Genomic DNA, 12,639 nt, shown 5'->3' with positions numbered 1-12,639 from the left:
GGAGGTCTCAGGAGGAATGTACCTTTCAAAAAGGTCTTGCAAATCTTGGTGGACGCAAGGGGATTGAGATTGTCCCCAATGTGAAAATGGGAGACTGCAGCCATTTGAACCTTTAGAGTAGAAGAACTGGCTCCTTGCTGAAAAATATGAGATAGGAAATCGAGCACTGCTGGGATGGGAGCAGTGAAAGGGTTCAAATTCCTATGAGACTCCCAAATGGAAAACCGCTTCCATTTACTATTGTAAACCTTCCTGGTAGAAGGCTTATGCGCCACTACCAGGCTAGATCTGACTGCAGACGTGATACCAGGAGTCCTAGCAACTAATGGAACTGGATCAACCAAGCTGAGAGCTTGAGATCGACCAGATTCGGGGTATCAATCCCGAAGGATGAGATATCAAATCCGGGATGAGATCCAAGATCCAGAGAGGAGCTATAAGATGAGACCATAGGCACGGGAACCAAGCTTGACGAGGCCAGAATGGGTCTCGAAGGATAATCTTGTTCCCCAACCGACGAGTTTTCTGCAAGAATTTTGTTATCAACTGAAGAGGAGGATAAGCATAAAGAAGACTGGGTGGCCAAGCATGAACTAGAGCATCTCTGGGGCTTTCCCCCGAAGGGGGAATTAAAGCGAAAAACTCACTGCACTTCGCGTTGGAAGGCAACGCGAAGTGATCGCAGCAAGGCTGACCCCACTTGCTGAAGATCTGTTTCGCTACTAAGGGATTCAGAGACCACTCGTAAGGTGAAAGGATAGTTCGACAAGTTTGTCCGCTAGGATGTTGGACCGACCTGGAATGTGCATTGCTAACAGAAAACGGTTGGTGGATATCGCCCAGTCCCAAACTCTCATGGCCTCTCGGCAAAGAGGGTAAGACCTGGTCCCACCCTGTTTGTTGATGTACCAGACCACTGACATGTTGTCTGACTGAATCGCAATAGTCCCTGGAGGAAGAAAGGCATGAAGGGCTTGAAACGCCAGAAGCACCACCCTCATCTCCAGAACACTGATATGCAGAACTGTCTCTGAGTCCACGTACCTTGGACAGTTCTGCCCACGTAATGCCCCCCCCCCACCCAAGGCGAGAAGCATCAGTGGTCACCGTGGCTTGGGATTGAGGCATAACAAATGGGTGACCTTCCAGAAGATGAGGGAATTTCTGCAAACTCTGCTGAGAGGAATCAGTAAGTCCAATGGGTGGTGAAGGATGGACCACTGAACCTACAAAGTCCACTGGAGAATCCCCATGTGTAAGTGAACTAAGGGCGCACGATTGATTGCTGCTGCCATGGACCCTAAAACTCTCAGGACTGACTCCGCTGATGGGGCAGGTGACTGAAGAAGGGCTTAAACGTGTAAAGTCAAACTGTGAAGTCTGTCTGATGTCAAGAAGGCCTTGGTCTGAAGCGTGTCTATTCTGGCCCCTATGAACTCCAAGACTTGAACTTGTTGAAGGGATAACTTCAAGTTTACGGTGATCCCCAATCGGGACGCTAGAAGTAGGAAGCAATCCCTGGTTAAGCAGAGTAGATGCCTGGTGGGGGCGGTTACGAGCCAGTCGTCTAGGTAAGGAAAAACCTGTATTTCCCGAATTCTCAGGTGGGCCGCTACAACTGCCATGACCTTGGTGAACACCCTGAGGGCTGTGGTGAGGCTGAAGGGTAGGACCCTGAACTGGTAATGACTGGCCCCTAGCCGAAAGCGGAGTAACCTCCTGGATCGCCTGTCCATGAGTATGTGACAGTACGCATCCTTGAGGTCTATGGAGCACATCCAGTCCTTCTCCTGCAGCAGGGGCAGAATGGATTGAAATGTGACCATCCGGAATTTCTCCTTGGCAATGAAGAGATTCATTGTTGAAAGGTTGAGGATCGGTCTTAAGTCCCCCGTCTTTTTTGGCACCAAAAAGAACCTGGAGTAACTGCCCAATCCGGATTGGCCTGGGGGGATGTGCTGGATGGCTCTTTTTTCTAGCAGCTTTTTTACCTCTAAAGCTGCAGCTACCCTCTGACTGGGTGGAACATCGGGGAGGCGCCTTGACTGAGGAGGCAGGTTTATGAAAGGGATTGAGTGACCTCTGGATATTATTCGAAGCACCCAGCGGTCTGTTGTGATGGATTCCCATTGGGCCAGGTGCTTCAAAAAACACCCTCCCCCCCCCGACTGCCTCTAGGGAGCAGCAGTCGGGCAACCCCTCAGAGCTGCTGCGTGGGTCGGTCGGTCAGAAAAAGGTTCCCGCGACCCAAAATTTTTCGCCCCCCCCCCGCCTCTGAGCTGGAGTCCACCTTGTCCCCCTCTGCCCCTGAAGGATAAAGGGTCCGGAGCGTAATGGGACTGCTGAGACTTCCAGAACCACATCTTCTTTTGTCCTCTTTGGTTCCTGGGACATTTGAGGAGCCGAGAAGCGGACTCCGATGGCAGACAGCATCTTCCCGTCTTTCTCGCTCTGAACCAATGTGTCGCAGATGGTCTTCCCAAACAGGGTAGAACTGAAGGGTGCGTTTGCGAAGGACGCCTTGAAAGGTTCCGCAAAATCACAAAGCTGGAGCCAGGCATGACGCCTTAAGGCGATGCCGGACCCGCTGGCTCTAGCGGCACCCTCCGTGGCATGGGAAAGTAGCCGCATAGACGTGTTTGAAACAGATTTCAGAGTGGCCATGCAAGCCAAGAAAGTCCATTTGTCCTCGGCCGACATGGACTCAGGGGGAGACTCAGTGTATTGTTTCACCAGATCCTGCTGAAGTTTAATTACATGGACCAAATAATTCAGCGCCCTTATGGAAAAGGTCGCTGAAGCAAACATCCGCTTCCCGATACGATCCATCGTCCGAGACTCCTTATCAGGGGGATAGATCAAGGAACTATCCTGGGCAAGTTCCTTCTTCGCGGCTGCTGCCACCACCATGGCATCCACCGGGGAACCCTTACTCCAAGCCGTCCTATCCATAGGGGGACTAAGAATCCTATCTGGCCACCTGTGGATTGGCTCTACAGTATCCGGTTCCTTCCATGCCCTGGTAGTGATGAGGTCAACCAGAGGGTCGGCCAGAGGAGACACTCAAGAGGTAGACGGGCCTGCGTCGAACGCCTTCAAAAACAGACTCGTCCGAGGAAGGTTTTTGGGCTGACCACCCCCCCTTTAGGCGAAGCACTTCCATAATGTCTCCAAAGGAGATGTCCTTGGGGGGGGGGGTGACCTGGGGGGAACCTTCCCCTCCTCCAAATCGGTGTCCTCTGTGAGGGACTCAGGGGAGTCCAACTGCCTCCTCTTACACTTATGTTTGTGAGGGGCCTCCTCGGTGGGACTGTCCGAGGAGGGCTCACCAACAGGGTCGTGTTCCACCAGTGGAACGGGCTGGGGCGTTAACGCAGGCTGTCCCTAGGACTGGATGATGGAAGACAAGCCCAGCTGCAAGGGAGTAGGGGCGGGATCCAAAGAAAGAGCAGGGGGTCTCAAACCTCTCGAGAGGACCCTCTCCACCACGTTGAAAGCCGAGGGTGAACCGATCACTCTGGGCTCCGTGGTTAACATCCTCGGATCCGGCACAGGGATCGGTGTCGGAGCCGAAGCTCTTGGACCCGAGAGGGAAGTGCGCTCTGACCGAAACGGAGCCGAAGACACACTGGCCCCCTCAGATCCGATGCAAGGCTCTCAGCCCAGAGAGCTCAGATCCGAAAGGGGATCAGACAAACTCGAGGGCATGGCCAGCGTCGAGGTAGCAATAACCATCGGCGCCGACTCCCTCACTCAGAGACTCCTCGGATCTGAAACCCGATAGTGGATCAGAGAAGGAGCTATCGGGACAAAAAGTGTGGCTGAACTCCCTCCCAAGGGCGGGGGGGGGGGGGGGAGAGGCAGTAGCACTCCCATATGCAGTTGGGTTTAGAGGAAACGACGCGTCATCCTGTCCATATTAGTGTCGGAGAGGCTACGGGTTGACCTAGATTAGGCCACCAAAGCTGGCTGGAAGGGCCGCTGCGACGACCTTGAAGATGGTCGGGCCTTCTCCTCCGGTTCCGATGAGAAGCGTGGAGAACGGAGCCGAGGGAAGGAAGGCCTGGAGACTTTCTGGGGTGAGGAGAGCAGCTTAGCAGGCGGGGCCGAGTCGGCCCGCCGCTTGTGGCCTTTATGCCTCTCTTTCTCCCTCTCTCTCGTCTTTTTTTTTTTTTTTTTTTTTTTTTTTTTTTTATATATAGAGTCCCTCTCTCCCTGGGAAGAAGTGGGAGGTTGAGTCCCAGCCAGGGGAGAGGGGACAGCAAGCTGAACAGCCACAGCCGTGGCTGTAGCCACTGAGGGAGAGGAGGAGGAAGCCGACTCCACGGGTAAGAGACCTGCCAGAATCAGCTTATTCCTCCTATCCCTCAGGGCCCGAGGGTTAAAGGCTGTGCAAATTTAGCAGCCCGATGATAAATGTGATACCCCCAGGCAGAGGACGCACTGAGTGTGGCCATCCGCTGGGGAAAGATTATGGCCACACTCAGTGCACTTAGAAAAGATGGCCTTTGGGGCCTCGGCCATGATTTCTGAACTAAAACACACATGCGCCCAAACAAACACCCAAGGGGAAGGGTTACTGAGCTTTAAACTACGAGGGGATGGTAAAACTCAGGGTTTTAAACTAGGAAATTATACTATCCACACACATACAAAAGCTAAGAAAGATTTTGAGAAAAAAATCTACTCACAATCGTCTAAACGCTAGGCGCTCGAGAAACTTGTGCCTGACAAAGCCGCGGCAAACAAGATCTGAGGATTGGAAGGAGGTAGCAGGGTATTATGGGTAAGGGGAGGAGCTTGGAGCTCTAGTTTGGAAAGCTGCCGGCTCGGATCCGATACCCACAGGTTTATGATCAAATGAAGTTACCTACTTCAGATCCAGTGATTATTAAGCTTTACAGTGAAAGGAATTAGGGGACCTTCAGTAGAATCCTTGAACATGGTATTGGTGCAAATTAACCTGCGCAATAGCATGAACAAAGCCAATTGTTTGAGAAGTGGGTTCTCATGAGTTTCTTAAATTGAATAGTGGAGGTGTTGTAGGTTATTTGGCTAGGTAGTGAGTTCCAGATTTTGGCAATAGTGCAGGCAAAGAGATTTGCCAGCATCATTTTTGTGTCTGATAACCCTTATTAGGTTCTGAGAACCAGATCATAAGGCTCTAGGGATAGTCTAATAAAACACACTTTCCTAGCTTAAAATATGCAATTTTATAGTAAAGATTTCTGTTAAAAACTAAAAATGTGCAATTTTCTTCTCTGCAGGGAACTTACCTGCCCAGCAATAGCTAAATGCTAGCTGGTTGTTGATCCTCCAAAATCCACAAAAGGCGTGCTCTTTGGGGGCAGGAAGTTCTGAAGGACTTGGTGCCCAAACCTTTATTTTTTTTTTCTCAACTCCGATCAAGTAGTCAATCTGGATGCATGGAAAGTGCCCTTAAGCTCTGGAAGCTGGCCGGTTGTTGTATTCTGTGCAGGATATAACCCATATAATTAAGGCTACTCTAGCAGTAATCAAATGATGAACGTGCAAGGAGAAAAAGATTTTGGATTCAGGTCCTTAAGGAAAACAATCTTACAGACTATATTCAGAAAGTAAAGTACTCTGAGAACTACGTCATTACAGGAATGGAGAAATGACATTTTAGCAATAGAAATGACTGCAAGAAGGCTTACAGAAAACAGGCAAGAGAAGGCTGGACATTACTGAAGAAAACTAGCAAGGGAACTAATGTACTGGAAAGCATGTAACTAGAGAGAAGAAGGTAAGAGTGGGATGAGGCCAAGCACAAATTTGGACTGCAGGTCGGAGACTGCCTTCCCTACCAGGGACTAAGAAAACAGTACATGCAAAAAGAAAAGGACATAGGGAATGCAATGTGAAAGATCAACTCTACTAGAGTTTTTAGTGGAGGCTAGAAGACAAGTGGTTGTTAAAAAGGGATAATTAGTACAGCATGTAAAATACTGCATGATAACTAAAAGAATCATTCAGAGAAGGTTAAAAATTGGGAAGAAAGAATGGAAAAGCAATTTACACAGGAACAATGGAAGGATTTCTGTATGGCACCCAAGAATTCAACAAAGTCACCAGAAGGTTTAGTATTTTGGCCTAGAAGTGTCTGCACAGATATTTTTGTACTACAAGCATACTTGAGAATTTTTCCTCATGTAGAGCCACCAAATGCAGGAGATGTGGTGGTACACAGAAAAGTAAGCAGGTAACTTTCTCGCATGTTGAGACAGCTAGGAAATGACTTTCAGCTGGAGAGAGGATCTGAATTATATAGACAAAGCAAGGCCTTACTGTGTTCAATGTTACTGGCTGCCAAAAGAGCAATTATTAAAAAACGGAAATCAAAATCTAAACAAACTGCAAATGAAGTACTGAATATTGTAAAGGAGATAAAAGAAATGGAGGTGGGATCTTCAGAAAAGGGACGCATCAGATTATATAGAAATAAATGGAATCTGTTGTCACAGTATATGCAGAATAATGTTCAAAATGAGAAACTGGGTTTAAAGGGTAGAAAGGACTTGAGCTATTTACATAATGCTGATTGAAGGCAACTGTTAAAGAAAATATGTATAATGCATGAAAATGAAAACATTTTTTGTTTTTTTCTGTTATTCTGTATGTACCAATGTCACTGTTTAGAACCAAACAATTTAATAAAGGTGTTGATAAAACTGAAAATGACTGAACATTAATACTTTGCAGATGCCTGTACTATTCTCTCAGTGTTGGGTAAAACAAACTTCCAGCTTCTCTTTTTATCAAAAGACCTGAGGTAAGGTGGATACCATGATACATTACATGAAGCTATGGGATTAATGTGCCATAATAACTGGTCTTCTAAAGATCCAAGTATCTAGAATCTTTATATGGGAAAGCATACTCTAGTGGTGGGGCATCGTATTGCAGGCTACAAGCAGCCAGGACACCCATGTTATAGCTCAGACAGTGTTACTGCAGGGACTTCTTTAACTGACCTGTAAGACTATGGCTCGCAGGCCATCCGGAATTTTCCAGGCATACTACTTGAGAGGCAGCACTGGTGTTACAACCCTAAAGAAAGGCTCTAAGAGAGTATGATGCCAACCATCTCGTTCCTTACCGAATACTAAAACCCTCAAATCCCTTGATCAGGGCAGTATGCTTCACAAAAAATCATCGAACGACCGATTCTTCAGGTGTCCATACCACTGAAAAAGGACCCCTGATTTTAAAAAAAGGTCCACCTTCCTAATAATACTGAAGGCCTGGTTTTGAGATATCATCAGAAAGTATGACATCAGACAGGAGTGAGCACATCCAGGGAAGCATGCTGTTGGCGTCTAGCCGAGGTGAGCCACACCATAAACAGTTGTACTCATATGTAAACACAGCACTGAAGAAACTCAATCATGCATACAGTATGCACCTTGGAAATTTTGAACAGTAGTATCATAGCTCCCTGAGAGAGTGGTGGCACATTCCAAGTCAGGTGAACAGCACCAAAACGATTAATATTTTTCTTGTCTGGAAAAGCAGTGGAGGGAGAAAAATAACTTCTGGGGACAGTTCAGGTGGAAAAAGGCAGTCTTCTTACTATCTGCAGTGACTAGCTTGAAGTCTCTGCAGATGAAACTTGAGGACAGTGTGCAGAGCACTTTAGCTACAAACGCTTAATGAGCTATAATGCATAACCCAGAGACTGCCCATGCTGGCCCTCTTCAACAGAAATCTTGAGGAGTGGATGAGAAATAGAAAATTCGCCCCTGGGGGTCACTCCAGTAGCTTTACTCAACAGAGGCACTGGGAACTAAGGTCGGCTGGCACAATGCCAGGGTAATCCTATGGGCTAGGCTTGTAAAGGCTCCAGGGCGATTAATCTAGTACACACACCTATGAACCTATACCAAAACCAGAGCTCTTACTATGACCTTCAGCTTGTAGTGCTTTTTCAACTCCCACTGTTCTAAATGATCTTGTGATTACTAAACAAAGCAGCGTCCAAGTGCAGAACCTGCATACAGCCAGACCCAAAAACAAAACAAGCAAACGGAAACATTGCCTTGGGCTTGCACATTCTGCCAAGAACAATACTGACATGCCCCCTGAGAATCTGTAAAGGAGTCCTCATAACAAAAAAACAAACTAACTTCACAAAAATATAAAAGACAAACTAATACAAATGAATTTACAACTTCTGACCGGGGGGGGGGGGTTTGGGGGCAGAATGAATGAACTGAGGAAGGAGAGATCACAAACTTCTTTTTGTTTTGTTTACTATGAAAAGGGAATGGCTAAACGATGATGCACTTCCCAAATAAGAGACTACTATATATCAGAGCTAGCAAGCATCATGAGCTGGGTGGGATGAAGTTCACAAATTAATCGTGGTGATAGATGCCTTCAAAAGTAATCCAAGTCTTGTGTTCAGTTATTTGTTATCCCTGCCCCTTACAACCCAAGATGAACTTCACTGGATTCCTGATGACAAGATATGCTACAGAAAACTTTACATGAAAGCCTAAGCAGAAGTGTAGCTGGATCAACCAGTATTCTGTGCCTGTACCATGAACCAGAGCCCTACCCCCCTCAGCTCTTCAAGTTAAGGGGGGGGGGGGGCATTTTACTGCTAAGCAGATCGCTATGTTGTACCAACAAGGTGACAAAATGCACACCATGCACTCCCTCCTGCTCTGCCACTCTAGTCCCATTTCTGTGCCTTGCCCCCAAACCTACATCATTGCATCTGTGGTCAAACCCCAATGCTGTAGCACTCCGTGTGTGGTGTACATTTTAGTACCTGCTTGTTACACTGCAGCAAGCAGTTTACTACAGTTTATAACCTTTTTTTGTTTTAAATTAAAATGTGTGCAGTAGTGCTCCGTGCAGGCAAGGTATAAACTGCTGTGTGTACAGAACATTACAGCAATTGTTTTTTTTCTATTGAAACATTTCTTATAAACTGTAGCAAACTGCTTGCTGTAAATGTAGAAGACAGCTGTTTATACCTTACACCTGCATAGAGCGCTGCAGAGGTCAGGTTTTAAAAAAAAAAAAAAAAGATTTTTACTTTTAAACTGTCACAAGAAGTTGCTAGAATTTAGACCACATACAAATACAATACTGGCTTGTAAAAGTTGGCACTGCACTAGAGATCGGGTCAGCTGACTGCACCCCCCCCAACACTTTGCGACCAGGGCAGTTGCGCTGCTCGACTAGCCATACCTACGCTACTGGGCCTAAGCATAGCCAAAATACTTGAGCATTCAACCTCAGCCTGCCTACAGGGGGGTTGTGCCTGATGCCTGGAGAACAGCCAAAGAAAATCCCCTACACAAGGGTGGCCCCTCTACAGATCCAGGTAATTATAGGCCCATCAGCCTCACCAGCTCAATATGCAAAGCCATGGAATGTACCATGGCAGAATTCACTTATACAAACATAGGTGTATCTTGAATGAAAGAGACCCCAAGTGGTTTACATTTGTGAAGGAGCAGGTGCTGTGCCCTGAACCTAGTAAGCTTGTCAGAAAAGATTACAAGCTGTGAACAGAGGTCACTCAGAGCAAACTGCTTATTTTGAACTGGTTAAAAGTTTTGATACTCAAAGTCAAAGTAAACTTTACTGTCATTTAGAACTACACATGTGTAGCCTAAATGAAATTTCGTGCATCAGCTCAGTTCTTGAGATTAGAAGGGAAACTGAAAACACAAGTAGAGGAATAAACATAACTAACAAATACAATACTACTCCCAATGCATGCAAGAAAGAGCAGAGACATTTACCATCACTCGTATACGAAAAGAATACCCTACCCTGAGTTGAACTACCTACTATAAAACACTCTAAAGATCGAAATGCCCAAGTTATTTGTCTAATATTGCACTTGAGTGCGTCAAATATTGACTATGGATATAAAAATAAATACTGCACGCACTTGTGCTGTATGTAAGTATACATTGCACAACTGAAAACTGAAGTGTGTCCAGACCCCTCAGACTAGTGCCCGAGTTCAGAAGTCTAATCACTGTACAGTAGAAACCGTTACTGAATTTTGTAGTCTTGCAGTGGATGCTGCGACATCTGCCTGATGCCAGAGGCTTAAACAGTCCATGTGCAAGATGCATGCTGTCCTGTATTATTTTGGTGACCTTTTGGATGCTTCTTGCCTAATAACGATGTTGTATCGATGGAAGATTGGAACCTGTTACCTTCTCTGCAACCCTCACCACTCTTTGTAGCTCCTTCCTTTCTGTAATTGTGCAGCCTCCAAACCACACTGTGAAGCTGCAGGTAAGGATGCTCTCTACTGCACTTCTATCGAAGGTGGAGAAAATATGAAGAGGAAGCTTAGCTTTTTTCAGCCTTCTTAAAAAGTGGAGTAGTTGGTGTGCTTTCTTGACCACCAGGCAGATGTTTCCCGACCACGACAGATCCTCTAATATGTGTACACCCAGGAATTTCATACTCAACCCTCTCCTCACTCACAACAGTGATCCTGAGCACTGGGTGATGTGTTCTCCTTTTCCTGAGGTTGATGATAATCTCTTTGGTTTAGCTTACATTCAGGTTAAGAATTATACCCCACACTGGAATTATTGAAAAACTACACCAACAGTGTAAAATGCTACACTGTCCACTGGATTGCTGACTGGCTATATAATGGATATCAGGTTGTGAAAGTTACCAAGTGGCATGCCACATACATCCATGACAGGTACTCTTGGTTTAGCACTTATTCCGAAGGCATCCAAGCCAATATCAGAGAAGTGTGGTAGAACTACTCTGCTGATGTTCACAAGTTGGGTACTCTTATCCTCTGATTCACTGATACTAAACAGTTCCTGCAAGTGTTGGAATGTGCACATACCTAGTGTACCGAAAATGGTCCAACGTTACACACAAAAAAGTGAAGCATAATAGCATTTGGCAAAAGGAGTCACCCACCTCTTAAATTATAAATGGTACTCTTCTTCAGGCATAGAAGGTAGTAAGAGATCTGAATAGTTATGTGGACAACTCTGACTCATTCGATCATAATGTTTTCACCACAGTCAGGAAATTCTATCTGGCCAACTTAATTACCACGGGAATATCTTCAACAGCCAAAGAAGTCATCCTACCCATGTATTCTTCAATCATCAGACCAATCACAGAATACAATGCCTTCTTTGGTATGTAGAAATCTAAGCAAACTGCTCAGATGAAAAGGCCCCGGTGACTTCTAATAGACACAATTAAAGGTCTTAAAACATTTCCGTATCATATAACACAAGAATGGCTCTCCTTATACTCAACAGCCTACTGGCTGCTTTGAGGTGAACTGCGTTGAGCATTCTGAGCCCTGAAAGACTCTATCCTATTCGGCTTACTTCTTTGCAAAACCAGTGCTTCTACATACATCCACACTACAAACAAAACATAAACAGGCCTATTTAGAGGAATAAGTTCCTGTGTATTCCTCTGGCTACCTTTAGAGCTGGTCTTGATGACTAGATGTGCAGACACAACTTTACACCAGGCTTATTAAGGAAAGGCCCTGCTCAATTTAGAACGTAACCAGTATTAAGTGCTTGACATCTCATGGCCCCCCCCATGATCGTTTGCCTATTATTATTCCCATGTTCCTTGTGTTTTTACTGATGAAGTAATGGAAGACTACTCTGTGAAACAAATGAAAGACTATTAGAATTGTTTACTTTTAAGTGCATTTCCTTTGCAGGTTGGGGTTAGGGGTTGGTATAATGGTTATTGTGTTTATGACCTCACAGTCGCAAAGTACAAGATTTGATTATCACCCTTGAAAAGGAATTTGACTAAGCTTTAAAAATGGACTGCAAAAGCAGCTAGCCGAAAACGTACCTATGAACAAGTATCTGTAAACAAGAACAAACCACAAAAAGGAGAACCAGAGGAAAATGTAAGGCAAGGGATATAACGAAACTTTCACAAGCCAGACCTCATTCCTGTTTGCATTCAAGATGTAAGGTTTCTCATCAACCAACGGATTTGTCTGAAGCAGCTCAACAGCTTTTGATCAACCTAAACCTAGAAGGATTGGATGGTCCTCTGAAAAATGACTCAAGCAGTTCTTAATCGATATCCTGTGCATCTACCAGCAGCTAAGAATATAGAAGCAATTCTTCTCGTCAAGGAATTTCATGGAGAAACATTTCCTACAAACTTTAACAAATGGATAACTCCTTTTAGTTCTACTTATTCAGACAGAGTTTACTGCAGTTACAAACTCTGCAAAAAAGCACAAAACCACCACCAGTGACAATAATTAAAGTTTGACTATTGGCGTAATTCTATAGCTCATATAATTCAAAAATTCCAAATGTCTCAGCATTTCACATTAGACCAGTGATTTCACTCTGTGCACAAACCCATTATCCCTGAAAATCTGGGATCCATTTAACTTTTGTTTGAAAATAATACCATGAGTGACAGCAATAAAAAACTGTATGTTAAATTCCTCTGCTACTTCGGGTAATGTGTGGCAAATTCTTTATTCTTCTGTTATTAATCATTATAACAAGCTTAAATATATAATGTACTGAAAGGCATAATCATAACTGTGTAACAAACATCTACACTATGCTATTTAAAGGGGCATATCTCTAAAAGTAATTTAACAGA

General features: G+C 45.1%; 1 protein-coding gene across 1 annotated transcript in view; it reads right to left on the bottom strand.

The window, feature by feature from the left end:
- LOC122814504 (Snf2 related CREBBP activator protein) overlaps positions 1-12,639 on the bottom strand; it is a 3,617,155-nt gene that overhangs the window by 572,608 nt on the left and 3,031,908 nt on the right. The gene's annotated exons all lie outside the window — the stretch shown is intronic.

The sequence above is a fragment of the Protopterus annectens genome, chromosome 10.part0, assembly GCF_019279795.1.
Source record: "Protopterus annectens isolate FY-2018-M chromosome 10.part0, PAN1.0, whole genome shotgun sequence".
NCBI classification, from domain to species: domain Eukaryota; kingdom Metazoa; phylum Chordata; order Ceratodontiformes; family Protopteridae; genus Protopterus; species Protopterus annectens.
This window is presented reverse-complemented; position numbering and strand designations above follow the sequence as displayed.